We start from the raw sequence: 17,013 nt of genomic DNA, 5'->3' as shown, positions 1-17,013 counted from the left end.
ATAGTGCAAGAGTGTTGTAAGACTGTGGGTATAGTCGTAACATTCACTAGGTTGGTTGATAGCACGAGAGCGTTGTTATATCGCAAAATAAACAGTATTACCCACCAGTTCGGGTGCAACAGTGAGGGTGTGGAAAATCCACATATTGGTTTACGAATTTCCACATATGAATTAGACCTGGTTGAGCCAACGATAAGACCGTAGGAACACCATGGCAGTCATGGGATCAAGGAAGTGATGGGTCGTTTAAGGTCGTTTGTGATATAAGGCTACCCTTGGTCATATAGTAATCACTTTTAGCCTTGGATTTGGTGACGCCAGGATTTGACGTATGGACCTGATCGGTTGGATCAGGAGGTCGTTAGAGCCATAATGGCAAGATAACTAATGGCAACTATTGACAGACGAGGGTTTCGTTCGGAAGTCGTGTGGGGCGACTGTGTGGGAGTCTTTTGGCTTCACAACCGGGAAAGAACCCGATATTTCAGATGATTGGCCAACAAATTGGGACCAGGGAGGTCTCGGTGGATTTTGGAAAGCAGCCAGGAGGCAGCATACTGTTTCAGGCAGTTTAGTGTTTCGGGCAGTTTCGGTGTCTCATACAGTATTAGTCTTTTAGGTTTGCAAGTACGGACAAATTAATTGATTGATTGTGAAGTGATAAGTCCCTCGCAGTGGGATTAAATAATCTCGGAGTGGTTGATATGACTCTATTGCGCAGCTCTCGTCTAAGTCTAACCGTTGCAAGGATAAATCTTCTACTCGAAGGATTATCTGAGCCTTCTGTTAAGTATAATTGTTCAGCATATGGTTACGGTTAGTGGCATCGCTCATAGATTGCATCAAGGTGATCAGGGTTGTAAGTGTTATGGTTGGCCAGTTATTCGATGAGGCTTGGGCATGGCAACATTTCGGCGTAGGCGGTCTGTCGGAGAGACAAACCAATATAGGATCTAGATCTTGGAAAGGCGGAAGTGGTTTTGCGGAAGTTTGAGATTTAATTTTTTCGGGATGGGATTTTGGTTTGAGTTTTGGTGGTCTTGAGAAGGTTGCCTTACGCGCAGAATCATCGATCGCGTTCCTCAGATCGTTTGTTTGGATATAAGTGTTAGTAAGGAGTGATTTTGAGGACAAAATCTAATTTAAGTGTGGGAGAGTTGTAATGCCCTGTTCCGAATCGCCTTCCTACTTCGGGACTGTGGCCTGAAGATAGGTTATCATAAGGCTTATGCCCTTTAAAAAAAGAGAGGTCTAGACCCATTTAGGTACGGAAAATGTAATTAAGGTGATCCGGGAGTTTGGGTCGTGTCTTAGAGCCAAGGGTCATATCAGTAAAGTGGTAGTTCGAGCTCTTTATGAATTTTGGATTTTGTTTGGGATGTTTTGACGTGAGGATAAGTTGATAGATGTGTAGAGCTTCTCGCCACCTTTTGTGGGTATAAAGAACGTCGAAAACAGAGTTGAAACGAAGAAGTTATGGCTGTTTGAAGTTGGTGTGGTTCGGATGAGTGATCGTTGACTTGTTGACCAAGCTCACTTAAGACTCACGACGTGAGCATGAAATGCTCACGATGTGAGAGGCACCTGATACACCAAAATCCTTATTTTCGGGTATTTAAAGGTAAGGGATGATTAGGGTTGCTTGTCCTCAACCTCCTTCACCCCCAAGACCTCTGAGAAACCCTAGAATCGATCCTTTTTTTAAACTATATGGATCAAATTTATAATTGATATTAATGATTTAAGATTAATGTTATGAGGTATTGATGTTCACACCCGATCATATTTTCTCTTTCACTTTGGCGCCACGTTATTCACATCACTTCATCTTTAACCTAATAAATATATACCTCATTGCCTTATTTTTTTATATATTAAACTTAGGGGTGAGCGTGGTGCGGTTCTGTGCGGTTATTTGCCAAAATCTCACCACTAACCGCAAATGCGGTTAATCCATTTTCAAAATCGCTTGGTGCGGTTATTTTTGCGGTGCGGTGCGGGTTTTTTTTTTTTTTTAATTTTTTTTTAAATTTTTTATGTTTCGGTTATTAACCGCATATATTTGGTGCGGTTATTTTGTGTGGTTTTTAACCACACTTTAGAGTTCAAATAATTTTAAGAGTTTAAACACATTACTTGTAATAATAAAAAACTATAAGACAATTAACTTAAATTACAAACAACTAATATCTTAAAAACGTTAAATCACTAGTAATTAACAATAAATATCTTAAAATTGTCAAATTTCACTATTATCCATATTTAAACATAAGAAAAAACCAACACTAAAGTCTTCTAGAATTTTATCATTTTTTCATCCAAAAAAATTGTCTTATTTTTAATATTTAATGTATTAATAATTTATAAAAATTATATATAATATATGTGGTGCGGTGCGGACCGCACAGCACCGCAAATTTGCGGTTTTTGAAAAACAAAAAACCTCACAATTGGTTTTTATTGCGGTTGCGGTTAATCGGTTGCGGTTTATACGGTTAATTTTAGTTGTGGTGCGGTTTTTGCTCGCCCCTAATTAAACTAGACGGATGCTCGCGTGTTTCACATAAAACAATTATACAATTGATTATATAAACCGTTTAAGAATTTTTTTAGTTAATTTAGATTACACTTTAGGTTTTACATGAAAAAATAACAATTTATAACATTTAACTATTTACAAAATAGTATTTGACTGATACTTATGTAAATAGTTTTAATTTTTATTAGTTAATTTATGATTACAATTTAGGTTTTACATTTAACATTACAACTTATAAACTTTAACTATTTACAAAATAGTATTTGGACTAATACTAAAACTATTAAAGTATCAATACATGTTATTAAAATTAAACGGCTATAATTAAATAGAGTTTTAGTTATTTATTTTGATACTTGTGATAATTAGTTAAATATGATTGAAATGGAGTTTAGTCGATTAAAATTATGATATGATCATATAATGTGTAGACTAAATATTGTACAAAAACATCCAAACATTTTATTAAAAAATGAATTATGTGCGTCTAATATTTTATGTGTATTGTCTATATAAGACCATTTGTATACCATGTTGTCATTCATACATAATTGTGATAACTGGCCTTCCCTAATTACCCTAACTCCTAACAGTATCTTGTGAATAACTGGAAAGACTTTGCTGGTCTAACATACCATGACACTAAGTGTCTGAAACTTTACATGCATAACAAGGAGTTATCATAGCCAACTAACATACTTATACTCTACTAATACTTATATCCTACCACGCAAATGATATATAATGAGATACGTGTCATAGCGAGAAGCTCACCTAAACTGAAGAACCAGAGCAACACAACAACACTCTCACACCTTCCACTGCTCAATCTCACGAACTGACTGCCACCAAAAGATATAAATACTTACTTAACAACCAAAATCCTCAAAGTTTGACCACAATTCAAACTGGCCAAAAGTCAACGGTCACCCAAATTAACCACCTCCACAACATAGAGACCTCTTAGCCACGTCGTGGCCATAACATGCCAAAATAGACGACACACAGGACATTGCCACGTCGTAGGCATGTACGGACAAAACAATCACGAGAAAGGACTCCACCACACCGTAAAGCATGATCCTAAAGACCACTTGAGAGACACAACACGCTTCAAAGTTCCTCAAACTTCAGATCTAACCCTTGTCATTGACCTGATGGATAAAGTTTCCAACTTTATCCATTAGGACCTCATCCTAAAGCATGATTTACAACTTTAAGTCCATTAAGTCCTTAATATGTTCAAAACTTGGTCAAGAACACAAGATTGCCCCATACATGACTCTTTTCTCATTTACACGAACCTAAAGATCATTTGAGAGCCACAACAAGCTTCAAAGTTCCTCAAACGCCAAGTGCATCCAATGAAAGGACCAAAATCATCCAAAATGAACTCAAACTTGAAATAAGAAGATCAAAGGTCAATGTATGAACTTTATACCTTCAATAACTCAAAAATCAGAAGAGGGTGATGGATCCAATCTAGCTCCTTGCTTCCTTGCACCAATATGAACTTCTTCTTTCCCCAAGCTTCACCAAAATTTAAGAACAAGCTCTCTAATCAAGCAGACAAGCTCTTAATCATGCATGGAGGCTAAGGTTTCGAATATGATTATGGAGGCTGAAGAGAATGACCTAAACCTAAAATTAAGGTCCTTAAATACGGAGGAAAACCATAAAAATCAGGGGATTGGGCTGCAACAGCTGCCACATTGTGGCCATCTACTTGCCACTCATGGCAACCATGCCATACACGATCACCATTAAATTGCCATGCCACATTGTGGTCATCCACTCACCATGTCGTTTCATAGGGTTTTTTCTCCAAAATCCCCGTAGTTGGTCTCGTTAAGTTTTCAGCTAAAGCATTATGGAAAATAGGTGTTACATAATCAATATACCATTTTCTCACTAGTTTTTTCGGGTGTTTTGGATTTGAAGACATTCAAAATGACTATATACGATAGTCACTGGAAGAGCGATATTTTTTAGAAGAAGAAGAATGGTTTATAGGTATGCGAGACCGCATATGTAACATCCCGACTCCCAAGTATAATATTCATATATTATTTTTTGGGGTTGATTGAGTGACTCGACGAGTTGTATGTACAACTCGTGGAATAGAGTCGGATTGGCCACGTGGGTTTAATGAATAACCGGACGAGTCAGAGAGCTAACTCGCCGAGTTGGCGTTGTGTGAAGAAACCTTAAATCTGCGGGGTTGGGTCCTATTTAAATGACCTTAAGCCCTCATTTCCGCCTCACCAGCTACCTTACTCCCAGAGTGAAACCCTAATCGCCTAGAGTGAGCTAAGAGATAAAAGAAGGTTAATCTTAGGCATTTTGTGATCTTTTGGAGGATAAGTGGAAAGCATCGAAGCTTGGATCATGATGAGGCTTTTGGATCTAGAGATTCTTCAGAGAATTGCTTCAGTTAGAGGTAAAAAGATGCTAACTTGATCATTTCCCTATGAGATCTTGGTTTAGGGAGTTTTTAGGGTTTTCTACCATCCATCTTGTGTTATTGAGTCATTTGGGCATGGCTTGAGGTTGGAACCTCAGATCTGAATTGTAGGAGGCCTTGTAAGTCCAAAGACCCGAGATTTATTGAGCTGGAGGAAAGCTCTTGTGCATCTAACCCTTGTTGGAGCTTGTATTGGCATTATGAGCCTAATATGCCATGCATGAACGTAAAGCTTGCAGCTTTACATGATATTCGAGCCTTAGGAAGTTAGATCCGGAGTATGGGGGATTTGTTCTGCCTTAAAACGTCTGAATGAGATTTTGGCTTAAGGGACTCGACGAGTCGATGAGCTGACTCGACGAGTCGGTTGGAGGTTGTCTCGATGAGTCTGAACACGCTGTAACTCGGCGAGTTGAGTTAGACTTTCATGAGGGTTCTGAGGAACCAAGGGGACTCGATGAGTTGCATAGATGCACTCAATGATTTGGGTCAACATGGACTGTTGACTTGATTGTTGACTTTTGTTGACTTTAGGGTTTGGTCAAACTTGAGGGATAGAGGTCATGGAGGAGTAAAATGGTCTATTACCCATACCAAGAGTTAAAGAGGGACTATCATGAGGTGTGATATTTAAGTGTTAATTAGAGATGCTTGTTACATGTAGGCGGTGTTTAGACTGTTCGAGGGGTATTCAGTTTCCTTGCTTGCTTACGAGGTGAGTCTTCTCACTATACTTACCTATAGTGGTAATCTTTGTGTGACTGAAGGGTCTTATATGCTTATAATGAGTATTGTGATATCCTGCATTGTGTCTTTGTGATTTATGTTGTGTATTATTCTGATCTTACTGAGTTAGGACCGGAGGGTCCACCCGAGTTGTGGGACCGGAGGGTTTCACTGAGACATATTGACCGGAGGGTCTTATTCGAGTATGGCCATGAGAGGCTAATGAAATGTGTGTGGTATTTTGGGGAACTCATTAAGATTCGTGCTTGTCGTGTTATGTGATATGTGTTTCAGGTACTTCTTAGAATCGCAGGAAGGCGCCGACTTGATTGTACACACGAGATGGAGTTATGTTTTTGTAGAATCCTAGATTTAATTCAACAGTTATGAAAATGTGTTTTCGATAATTTGACAATTGGGGATTTTATGAAATGTGTTGATGAGATTCATGTGATTCTAAAATGAAAAAATTTGTTTGAAAATTTACGGTGTTACAACATATATAGACTGTTAGTGAGTATCGACTATTGGGGTACCGAACCAACTGATGCAATCTTAGTTGTGAGTTTCAATATGACCATCGAAAAGGCCCCATACATACCACAACATATAGACAATAGATGGAATTTTGGGGTGCTTTTGTGTTGGTTCATGAAGATGTTGATCGCCGGGAAATTGTATTTTATACAGGGTAAAAGCGGTCCATGGGCTATGGCATATCGTAAACAATTTACAAATTTTTTTAAGGTATAAAGACAAAATCCATTTTAACATTGTAATATTACTTAAAACAAATCCTTTAAGTTTATGTATTTATTATTTTTTTTTGTTGATTTTAAGATTATAGTTCAATTTTAGATTTTATAAAAACAAAACTTATACAAAAAAAAAACACAAAACACATTTTATACTAAAAATAATAATCTGAAATGAGTGTCTATAGTCCTACTCCGGTGTTCCAGAAAACTCTCCGGAATACTTTATTCCGAACAAAATGGTTATTTAAAAAAAGTTTTTTTTTCAAAGAATACATTTATATTTATATCAATATGTATTTTATTTAAGGGAGAATGACTTATGAGGGTAACAAAGTGTTGGACTTGTTCTCATTTGGTCCTTTATCTTTTTTCTTGTCCTTATTGTACCATTGTACTTATTATTCTTGCACACCAAAACCCTTGCGACGAGTTATCACCTGTTTTGCTGGTTTCCTTATTTTAAAACGTTTAATCACATATTACATGTCGTATTACGTGGACTTAGAACACATTTCATACCCGTTTCTCTTTCACCCCCTTTATCCTTAAACTTCGGGTTCATAATGAAATCGAGGACAATAGTTCAATCGAATATTACGGTTACGAAATTGAAGAAAATCGGCGAATACGAGTGTTATAACGAAGAAGATGGCCTTCGATTCCAAACGACGTAAGTATTTGACACTTTATGTACATTATAATGGTTTGTTCGCACTAAAACCATTAGTGTACTTAAACGTTGTTGTTGTTGTTTCAATATGCGATGCTGATTTTGGTGCAATGGAACCCAAAGAGTTTATTTTGTTCGTTGAAAAGTTGATTGAAGTCGGTTGCGATAATGTATATTACCACACTAGAAATGAACCATTTGTAGAGGGTATTAAGAGAATTGGGAATGATGTTGACTACTTTGAGTTTATTGAAACGGGTTATAGTGATGAAAATGGTCTAAGAATGAATGTACATATAGACCTCAAAAATGAACTTGTACTTGATTGGGCTGTTACGGAAGTAGTAGAAGATGATGTAGGGCATTATTCCGAGCAAGACTCGGATGATGACAACGATTCACAACTTTCTGATGATATTCCATATGAACATGAAGCAAATGATTACATTCCTTCACTTGACAATACTATTGGTGATGAATTTTTCCACCGGGTGTCAAGTATTTCATATTTGTAAGGATACAAATAATGACGTTGGAACCAACAACGAGGATGACAAACAGGTGTACCATGTCCATAATGAGAACCATAAATGGGACAAAATGGTGCCAATTCTAGGTATGAGATTCTCTAACCTTTTGGAATTTAAAATTTGTGTGACTAACTACGCAGTGAAGAATGTATACAACCTTTATTATGAGAAAAAATGACAGTCATATGTTGTTAGTAGGATGTTGTAAAGATAACAAGAACCCCTCTTATCCTTTTAGACCATGGGCTTCCTGGATGAGTAGTGAAAGGTTTTTCCATATTATGTCCTTAATTGATGACCATAATTGTTCAAGAGTCTTCAAAATTGGTTCCATTGTAACTTATAAATGGATTGGAAAGAATTTTAAGAAACAACTTTTGCAGAACCCCAAAATGAGCATAAGGAAAATGAAAGTCAAGGTAAGTACAAAGTTTAACTTGATTGTTAGTGTGACTCAATGTAGAAATGTTAGGAGATATGCTTTGGATGAGATAGAGGGTAGTTTGATAGAACATTCTGGTAAAGTATGGAGGTATGGAGAAGAAATAATGAGGACTCCTTACCATGTTGGAAAAGATTCGGACATGGATTGTGATGCATGACATTCTTTGAAGTGGACATGGCTTGTGATGCTTATGATAATAACATATCATAACTTTTCAACTATGTTATTGATCTTGCTAAGAAGAGACCACTCATCACCATGTTGTAAGAAATTCATATTTATGCAATTGAGAGGGTGTATAAAATGTTGCTAGAGGGACAAAGTTGGGGTAATTTAAAAATATGCTCATCTATAAGATTAAAGATATCAAAGTTAAAGAGACATCAAAGATATGCTATAACTTCTATTTTATAAGTATTATTAACAAATGTGAAATTAATAGAACTTTTTATTTTTGTGGACAGATCGGGGAGTTGTACCTTCCAAGATACAAAAATATGAGGTTAGGCTTGGAAATGATGGATATGTTGTGGACCTTACCAACAGGACATGTGGATGTCAATATTGGCAAGTATCAGGTATCCCATGTGTGCATGCAATGGCAATCATTTCATACCTTAATAGGAATGCAGAGGATTATGTTGCACCATGGTTTACTACAACCATGTTCTTGACTTGTTACAACCATACCATTAACTTAATGGTAGCTCCATATAGCCTGAAGTTCCCTACATGAAGCCACCCCCCCTTCCCCCTCCCCCCGAAAAAGGTTACCAGGAAGGCCAACTCTAAAAAGGAAAATGGATCAATCTGAGAGGGAAAGCAAGAGAAAAACAAGACATACTATCTCAAAAACAAGTATAGTTATGAGATGCACTATTTGTAGAGTAAAGGGCCACAATAAATCAACATGTCCTACAAGACCAGAAGACGTAGCATCCACTTCAAGGCCAAAAAATAAGAAAACTAAAAAATGTAAAAAAGAGAAAGGTGTGCTATTAAAACAATTTAGTTATACTACAACATCCTGTTGGATTAATGTCTAAGTCCATAACTATTTTTGTGTGTACTTGACCCGATGGTGCATGGTCCTTTTAGGTTGCCTTCACCAAAGCAACTTGATAGGATGAATTATGGAGAGAAAGGATTAAATATGATTTATTAATATATTATGAGAATAATATATTAAAGGAGAAATCATATTGTTTAATTAATATTAGTCAATAATTAATTGGTAATTAGTTGTGTGACTAAAAGAGATTAATTAAACTTAAGGGACTGGAATTGTAATTATAAGATAATTGCAATTTGGGCTATGGATTGTCTTATATTAAGGAGTGGACGAATTCTATGGGGAAGCCCATAAGAAATCGTCCAAGGCCTTAAAGAAAAGAGTCCATGGGTTGCTTAGGGCTTAAGCATCCAAATTAGGGTTTCCTTGTTAGATAACCCTAGTAGCCTCCTATATATATATATATATATATATATATATATATATATATATATATATATATATATATATAGATCCCTTATGACCCAAAAACGTGGCTAAGAATCCTTCTAGGGTTTCACACGTTTTAGGGCAACCTCCATCCTCTCTCCTCTTCATCCTTTTGCTCTTGGTGTTTGTGAACCATTAGAGGAGTGACATTTGTGACTCTAAGCTTTCTAAAGTCACTACAAGAAGGAATTGTGATTGTTATTGCTATATAACAATCAAGGTATGATCTAAACCCCAATTATATGTTATATTGATTATCATATTCTAGATCTAGGGTTTATAGTCTTGGATAACTTGCATGTACAATAGAGAAACCTAGATCCAAGCATTAGGGTTTGTATGAGCATATAGGATGTTCTTAGGACCAAAACCCATCAGTGGTATCAGAGCCAGGTTGGTTTCTATTGTATTGATGCCTTGTATGTTGAAAAAATTCGTTTTTTGTGGTTCTGCTTGCTGAACTCGTCGAGTCCCTAGATGAACTCACCGAGTTCATGCTAACTCAACGAGTCCATGCCTGACTCGACGAGTCGGCTGGTCAGAATGAGGGAAAACCGGGATTTCTTGCTGTTTTTGCTTGAGGATACTTGCCTTATCATATTAGATCAATATAAATCCGATTTTCTAATATATATATATATATATATATATATATATATATATATATATATGACTATATTCTTGATTTAATTGAAGATATTTATCAATTAATAAAATATTTGTTTCCTTATGTGATAATTGATTAATTATTTTGATTAAATTGGAAAATTGTTTTGCTAGAAATCATTAAATAAATCAAATATGGATAATTATATGATTAAATGTTAATTTAGATTATTTGTTATTTGATCCTTATGTTATGAAATGTTTCATATTTTCCCCTTTAGGTTTTATAGTTTAAATTTGACCTCAAAAGTTTTGTTGTTTTGAAATTTAAATAGTTGAAACCCTAATGTTTTGAAAAAGGTTTCAAAACTTGCCCTCAAGTTTTGGAATTTAAATTTTGATTAATAGTTTAATTTTGATGTATATTTAAATTCTAAACCCTAATGTTTTGAAATGTTTCAAAACTTGCCCTCAAGTTTTGGAATTTAAAAGTTGATTAAAGGTTTAATTTAGGAATGTTAAATTCTAAAATCCTAGTATTGTTTTGAAAAGGATTCAAATCACACCCTTATGGTTTTATTAATTAATTAAGGTGTATAATTAAAAGAGGCTTAATAAATCCATAAAGTTTTGGTTTACAATTTAATTGAATTAAAAGTATAATTGTTAAATTTGACCACCTAATATTTTAAAAGTGTAAAATACACCCTATACTATATATAACATTAAAAGTCTAACATTATATATATGTATGAGTAAAAGTCAGTCTTACCGTTAGTAGGCCTCATTCACGAAGCTGGTCTATAAGGGGTGTTTAAGGAAATTGCCTATAAAATGGCGATTGAATGGGTATCCACTCTTACCCACCGCACTCTTGACTAGTGGAGGGTCGTTAGCCGAACGGGTAGGATAGGACGAAACCTTCCATTATAAGTATAATGAATTACAAAAGTAACTAAATGTTTTACAAATTCCCAATCTTAGTTACTTAGGCAAAAGTGAATTGATGCAATTCCATGAAATTACACTTTGTGCCCTTGCGAAGACGTTAGTGGAGCGTGTGTGGTTTACCGGCACACTAAATGATTCTAAGCAAAGGTAGCAAAGGGTGACTCAATGTTTGTCATAGTTCGGTGGAGCGTGTGTGGTTTACCGGCATATCGAATAGGTGACTGTAACATGTGGGGGCACCATGTAGTTTGCATGGTTATTCACACCCGCTTTGTGATCCTCGGCATCCCAGTCACAAACAAGAGGGGCATATCGAGATTTAAACATGCCATTGAAATGTTCAATGAATCTCAATGGATCTAGGAGTTTTCATAGATTTAAAACTTAAATTTCCTTTTCGTTTTTCATGGTGGAAATTAGTGAATCGTCATTCACGTACCTTCAAATGTTCTGCAATTTGGGTTACGACATCCCTCTCCCGAGTTGTAGCATATTGTGTTGGGTCCTAGCCTTAGTATCTCATTTGGGTGATTTACTAAGGATTCAATCAATCAACTAACTTGAATTGGTTTCTCCCGTTTTGTAGATGTTTAAGTTCGACAACTATGGTCTTCCCAAATCTCGTGGAACAAGCATTCCACATGAAGATGGTATTCCACGATTCGATCGAGGAACAAGAAATCATGCTTCACTTCCTCCACCTCCTCCAGTTGTTCTTCCTAACCCACAAGGTCGAAGAATTGAAAGGTTCAATATCACTAAAGCCCTATTGGAAATGAAATATGAATATGGTAAACCCGCGTGTGCCCACGTTCTAGAATGAAATCACACATCGATAGGTTGATAATGTTGGGTACGTCATTCCCTGATAAGTTGGCTGTGAACTGGGTTCTACAGTCACTTCCTGAATCATATAATGAGTTCAAAAGAAAGTATTATATGATGGATCATGACGATAACCTCATTGACCTAACTTACATGCTCATTGCTGCTGAATCAAAAATGATTTGGCGAAGCAATGGAGCGTATTTGTTGGGAAAGTCAACCAACCATGCTTTCGAGGACGTTCTAGGAGAACTGACCTGCGTTTGCTGCCAAAAGAAAGGGTGTTGGATACAAGTCTGCCCAAGGATCCTGAAGAGTCCAGAAGATGGGAGAGTCAAAGAGTATGGTTGCACTTCAGGTAAAATCCACTATCTTACTCCGTTAAGTTCCTATTCATTGATTCTTGATACATGATGTGATAAGATTGCATTTGAATGTTTTGCAAGATCGGTGAAAAGAAAGGAAGCTTGGTGAAAGAGCAAGATGAATCTAATCACAAGAAATGGATCTTGATCGCATGGACTTGAAGATTAGATTTTGAGCTTAGATAGTTATGATAAAGTTGTTAGAAATTTTCCTTTTGAAATACATAGTTTTCAATGGATTTTGCATTGTAAGGACAAATGTTTTCCGCTGCTTTTATAAATAAAATAAATTTTGGTTTGACTTATTTATTTATTTGTTTATTTCCTTGCAATGAAATCGTTATGAAAATTGATGTTTGCATACTTGATATGATTCTTATTTATGGTGTTTATGGAAAAGTCAAGAATTTACCAAACATGGAGAGTTTCTCATCGCCCAAGGTTCAATTGAACAGAAACTTGGAATCATGCAACTTGGTTGTACGATGAATGAGAAATTTCATATTTGGAAATTAAACTAATTCATTGACAAAGTGTCAAGTGAAGGACTAGGAGATCGAGTACACAAAGTTGCGTATTGATCAAGTCCACCATAAGAATAACAATGATATTCGTCATGATTTACTAAAAGATTAGTAAATATGATTATACTTATAAGATTAAGTGTGATCCAGAATTGATTAAAAAGGTTTAAATCAACAGCAAAACGAATAAGAAGAATCAAGTAGGCAGAAAGATAAAAGTTTCTCCATTCTAAGAAGAAAGGGATAGTAGCTTTTATGCTTTATGATAGGACTTAATGATTAAGAACCATATCTCAATTGATCCTCTAAGTGAGTCTTAGTACAATTGCATGTCTAAGAAGAGGATTCAAGAATTGAAGAAATGGTTAAATCAAGAAGTCAATCATACTTCGTTCCAAAACAAGTCTTAGAGTTAAGATTGTGACATTGAGTGAAAAGTACTAAGAAGGTTTATAACATTCATCAAATGTGGAAAGTTGTGATGTCTTGGATAAGACAAAGACCAACTAAGACCAATTTATGAAGTGTTTTGATAAAAACTACACTAACTCTTGAATATTTGGTTGTCAAGAAATGTTTATTGACAAGAGAATCTTATATGTCAAGGAGTCAGTAGGAGTCTTAATGCTCTTGAAAGGTTTCAAGAACAAATCAAAATAGACCTTATCGATCATCACTAGCACACGAGTTGAGGTTTACAACCTATCGTGTTAACATTATTTTGTTTCTATGCCATTCCAATTGAGTTAATTATGCATGTGAGTCCCATGAGTTCTCATTTGAATGCATAAAAGGCAAGGACTTTGATCAATGAAAAGTACATTGATAGGAAAAGGTGAGCTGCTTAACTACTTGGAAGACATGGTGGGCAGTTATGCTACCATAAGGCAAGAAATCAAGATTAAGAAAGTTCGGTCCATACGAGTTTGAATTTGTCGTGAACTTTGGTTTTGACAAATTCACATGGATAGGAACGCATACACCATTAAAATCTAAGTGTCATAAGATTCCCTCCTTCATGAAAATGACTGTGAGGAAATGCTTTCACTAAGAAAGATAAAAGGATAGTGACTGTGAAATTGTATTCTCGAATTCGATTATGGTTACGGTATCCCTTTCCATGATTTGAATTGTGAGATTTGACAATTTGTCTGAATTGTTTAAGACATGCATATAAACTATCTAAGGCAAAGGTGTATGAGTTTAAGAAGTCTTGATAAAGGATTATCAAAGCAATAAGTATTAGAAACATGAACTTAAGAAACTCAATAAGTATTGTTTTTCTGAAAGTTAAGATGTTTATGAATACATGTCGAAGCTAGTGGGAGCATAAGTGTTATGTTTATAATAATCATCATGATAGTGGGAGCATAAAAGTTATGATTGTATGATTATTAAGGAAAGTATTGCAAGTTGGCAATATTAATTATAGAAAAACAAGAGTCATACCTTGCAAAGTCGTAAGTGTTGTAAAGTTGTTTTTGCTATAATTAAGGGGGAGAATATTATGCTTCGTTTCAAATCTAAAGGATTAGGTTGTGGAATGTTAATAACTTAGTCAAAGAAACATAGTGTGTTATTAAAATTTCGATTATGATTACGGCATTCCTCTTCACAATTCGAATTTTGAGAACATAGCAAATAAAATATTATGGCAGAAGATTGATGAAGTATCAAATCTTTATGCATTGTGTCCCATACGCTTCGGGTATAGGATCGATTGCATAGGCTATAATATTTGACCATTCTAAAAATTTTCCAAAAATGTCTAGCGCATTTAGAGGAAAAAGGACAAGAATCGGTTTTGACTAAAATAAACAACTATCAAAGGACAATCCAAAGTTCGCCGAGGATTGGTCGCTTGTGAGTAGTTGGAAGTATAGTATTGGAAAATATGGAAATATTTCCATATTGGATGGACCATATCGACATTATTATGAATAGATAAGATTCTATTAAGAATGAGTTATCATATGGAAAATATGGAAACGTGTCCATATTGGGAATTGAATATTGAAAATCTATGACTAGATTAGAAACTTTTATGCAAAAAGGATGTTCAAAGAATGTACTTTGAGTGAGAGACATCACGTCTATGGAATTGTCTTGTAACAATCTCCGATAGAGGACTTTGTAATGTCATTGGCAATAGTCTTTGTGACTTTGGTGCAGTGACATTACGAAAGGATCATTGCATAAAATGTTAGAATCTAATATATTCTATAAGTGGCAAGAATTTGATATTCTTTTACTTATGGAAAGGGATTAGGAGTTGTCAAATGAGGATGATTGGAAATGTATTCAATTTGATCTATTTCACAAAGTAAGAACCATAGATAAACATTATGTGCATGCTAGGAGCATGGGACAAGTGTATTAATTCAAGTAATAAGTTGATTACCCGAAACGACAATAATGAGTAATCGATATGGTGATAAATAAAAGGTGTTTAATTTATGCTCAAAGGTTTGAGGCCATATGGGATTAGCATTATTCTTGTGTTTCACTTTGCATGTTTTGACTTCCTGAATAATTTAATTGGTTAAGAATAGTCAAATTATTCAAACGGGACACAGTCGTTCATATGTTGGAAGTAGGTATGAATGAAGATTGTCGTGAATTGGTGTGTGGATTGTCTAAAGAGTATTAGACATAAGCAAATGTTTACTGCAACGTTTGTGAGTGCCTATGAATATGAATTTGAGCATTGGATCAAACCCATGCTCACTTGAATCACTCCATGGATTGTATCACGAGTGATTGGTGAGACGATAACATCTTATATTCTTGAAACTGAGATGTATGAGTTGTATCTTGCGAATCGGTTGCACATTGATAATATGTAAACGTACTAGTAACTTGGTGTTATAAAACATATTGTTGTGTGTAATTCGGTGGGTGAGTGCAAGCAAGCATTGTATCAAAGTTTATCCGTTCCTTTTATACAAAGTAGGATAAAAGCGATATCTTTGGGCCCCTCGATGATTTAGTGATGACAAACGTAAATGCTCGGCCGAGCTAGGGCTAATTTGATTTGTTCAATTAGTCAGTCGTCATAAATCGGAAATCGAGAAATAGTACAAAGAGAATGATTTGAAATCATGTCTTACAATATCTAGAATGGAGGAATATATGATCCCTTATCTAAGGACACACGTATCTGATAGGATCAGAGTTGATAGCGGCTTTGGAAAGCTACGATTGCAGATCATGATATGAAGTCATACGCATAACAGTTATTAGACTTATCCAAGTGGGAGACTGTTGGATTAGTGTCTAAGTCCATAACTATTTTGGTATGTACTTGACCCGATGGTGCATGGTCCTTTTGGGTTGCCTTCACCAAAGCAACTTGATAGGATGAATTATGGAGAGAAAGGATTAAATATGATTTATTAATATATTATGAGAATAATATATTAAAGGAGAAATCATATTGTTTAATTAATATTAGTCAATAATTAATTGGTAATTAGTTTTGTGACTAAAAGAGATTAATTAAACTTATGGGACTGGAATTGTAATTATAAGATAATTGCAATTTGGGCTATGGATTGCCTTATATTAAGGAGTGGACGAATTCTATGGGGAAGCCCATAAGAAATCGTCCAAGGCCTTAAAGAAAAGAGTCCATGGGTTGCTTAGGGCTTAAGCATCCAAATTAGGGTTTCCTTGTTAGATAACCCTAGTAGCCTCCTATATATATATATATATATATATATATATATATATATATATATATATATATATATATATATATATATATATATAGATCCCTTATGACCCAAAAACGTGGCTAAGAATCCTTCTAGGGTTTCACACGTTTTAGGGCAGCCTCCATCCTCTCTCCTGTTCATCCTTTTGCTCTTGGTGTTTGTGAACCATTAGAGGAGTGACATTTGTGACTCTAAGCTTTCTAAAGTCATTACAAGAAGGAATTGTGATTGTTATTGCTATATAACAATCAAGGTATGATCTAAACCCCAATTATATGTTATATTGATTATCATATTCTAGATCTAGGGTTTATAGTCTTGGATAACTTGCATGTACAATAGAGAAACCTATATCCAAGCATTAGGGTTTGTATGAGCACATAAGATGTTCTT

Source organism: Lactuca serriola, chromosome 5, assembly GCF_051521515.1.
Source record: "Lactuca serriola cultivar US96UC23 chromosome 5, Lser_US96UC23_V15, whole genome shotgun sequence".
Taxonomy (NCBI): Eukaryota; Viridiplantae; Streptophyta; class Magnoliopsida; order Asterales; family Asteraceae; genus Lactuca; species Lactuca serriola.
This window is presented reverse-complemented; position numbering follows the sequence as displayed.